The following is a 2343-nucleotide window of genomic DNA, read 5'->3' as shown; positions in this document are numbered from 1 at the left end:
GTACTAACCAGGCCCAAACCTGCTAATATTCAGAGATCGGGCATTGACTCTATTTTTTGCAAAAATTATTATATACTAAGTGAAAATTTTCCAAAAAGCTTACAGCACCTGGTATTAACAGGCAGTCTCCCATCCATGTACTAACCAGGCCCAAACCTGCAAATATTCAGAGATCGGGCATTAGACTCTATTTTTTGGCAAAATTATATATAATAAGTGAAAAATGTCCAAAAAGCTTACAGCACCTGGTATTCCCAGGCGGTCTTCCCATCCAAGTACTAACCAGGCCCCAAACCTGCTTAGCTTCCGAGATCAGACGAGATCGGGCATAGCCAGGTTGTATGGCCGTAAGCGAAGCTGCTGCAAAGAGAGGGCTATTAAAGAGCAGCCAATCTATCGCCAGTACATTATATAAGTAGGAAAGAAAGCCCAAAAGCTTAAAGCACCTGGTATTCCTAGGCAGTCTCTCATCAAAGTACTAACCAGACCTAAACCTGCTAAGATTCAGAGATCGGGCATTGACTCTTTTTTTTTTGCAAAATTATTATATACTAAGTGAAAAAATTTCCAAAAAGATTACAGCACCTGGTATTCCCAGGCAGTCTCCCATCCATGTACTAACCAGGCCCAAACCTGCAAATATTCAGAGATCGGGCATTGACTCTTTTTTGGCAAAATTATTATATACTAAGTGAAAAATGTCCAAAAAGCTTACAGCACCTGGTATTCCTAGGCAGTCTCTCATCAAAGTACTAACCAGACCTAAACCTGCTAAGATTCAGAGATCGGGCATTGACTCTTTTTTTTTTTTTTTTTTTTTTAATGAAAGATTATTATATAATTCGTGAAATTTTCCAAAAAGATTAAAGCACCTGGTATTCCCAGGCAGTCTCCCATCCATGTACTAACCAGGCCCAAACCTGCAAATATTCAGAGATCGGGCATTGACTCTATTTTTTTGGCAAAATTATTATATACTAAGTGAAAAATGTCCAAAAAGCTTACAGCACCTGGTATTCCCAGGCGGTCTCCCATCCAAGTACTAACCAGGCCCAAACCTGCTTAGCTTCCGAGATCAGACGAGATCGGGCATAGCCAGGTTGGTATGGCCGTAAGCGAAGTCTGCTGCAAAGAGAGGGCTATTTAAAGAGCAGCCAATCTTATCGCCAGTACATTATATAAGTAGGAAAGAAAGCCCAAAAGCTTAAAGCACCTGGTATTCCTAGGCAGTCTCTCATCAAAGTACTAACCAGACCTAAACCTGCTAAGATTCAGAGATCGGGCATTGACTCTTTTTTTTTTTTTTTTTTTTTTGCAACATTATTATATAATTTCGTGAAATTTTCCAAAAAGATTAAAGCACCTGGTATTCCCAGGCAGTCTTCCATCCAAAGTACTAACCAGGCCCAAACCTGCTTAGCTTCCGAGATCAGACGATTTATCGGGCATGGCCAGGTTGGTTATGGCCGTAAGCGAAGACTGCCCGCAAAGAGAGGGCTATTTAAAGACCAGCCAAATCTTATCGCCAGTACATTATATAAGTAGGAAAGAAAAACCCAAAAGCTTAAAGCACCTGGGTATTCCTAGGCAGTCTCTCATCAAAGTACTAACCAGACCTAAACCTGCTAAGATTCAGAGATCGGGCATTGACTCTTTTTTTTTTTTTTTTTTTTTAATGAATTATTATATATTTTGTGGAAATTTTCCAAAAAGATTAAAGCACCTGGTATTCCCAGGCAGTCTCCCATCCATGTACTAACCAGGCCCAAACCTGCTAATATTCAGGAGATCGGGCATTGACTCTATTTTTTGGCAAAATTATTATATACTAAGTGAAAAATTCCAAAAAGCTTATCAGCACCTGGTATTCCCAGGCGGGTCTCCATCCAAGTACTAACCAGGCCCAAACCTCTTAGCTTCCGAGATCAGACGAGATCGGGCATAGCCAGGTTGGTATGGCCGTAAGCGAAGTCTGCTGCAAAGAGAGGGCTATTTAAAGATCAGCCAATCTTATCGCCAGTACATTATATAAGTAGGAAAGAAAGCCCAAAAGCTTAAAGCACCTGGTATTCCTAGGCAGTCTCTCATCAAAGTACTAACCAGGCCCAAACCTGCTAAGATTCAGAGATCGGGCATTGACTCTTTTTTTTTTTTTGGCAAGATTATTATATAATTCGTGAAATTTTCCAAAAAGCTTAAAGCACCTGGTATTCCCAGGCAGTCTCCATCAAAGTACTAACCAGGCCCAAACCTGCAAATATTCAGAGATCGGGCATTGACTTATTTTTTTGGCAAAATTATTATATACTAAGTGAAAAATGTCCAAAAAGCTTAAAGCACCTG

General features: G+C 40.2%; 1 non-coding gene and 2 pseudogenes across 1 annotated transcript; all 3 read right to left on the bottom strand.

Annotated features, from left to right (window-relative positions):
• Window positions 1–233: 233 nt before the first annotated feature.
• Window positions 234–353, bottom strand: LOC113090336 (uncharacterized; annotated as a pseudogene).
• A 645-nt stretch (window positions 354–998) lies between these two features.
• Window positions 999–1117, bottom strand: LOC113090315 (5S ribosomal RNA). The gene has a single exon (XR_003287004.1). It is a non-coding gene; the product is annotated as a 5S ribosomal RNA (ribosomal RNA).
• Window positions 1118–1848: 731 nt separating this feature from the next.
• Window positions 1849–1967, bottom strand: LOC113090337 (uncharacterized; annotated as a pseudogene).
• Between the last annotated feature and the right edge of the window lie 376 nt (window positions 1968–2343).

This window comes from Carassius auratus, unplaced genomic scaffold (genome assembly GCF_003368295.1).
Source record: "Carassius auratus strain Wakin unplaced genomic scaffold, ASM336829v1 scaf_tig00054226, whole genome shotgun sequence".
NCBI classification, from domain to species: domain Eukaryota; kingdom Metazoa; phylum Chordata; class Actinopteri; order Cypriniformes; family Cyprinidae; genus Carassius; species Carassius auratus.
The sequence above is the reverse complement of the archived record's forward strand: the minus strand, read 5'-3'. Positions and strand labels throughout refer to the sequence as shown.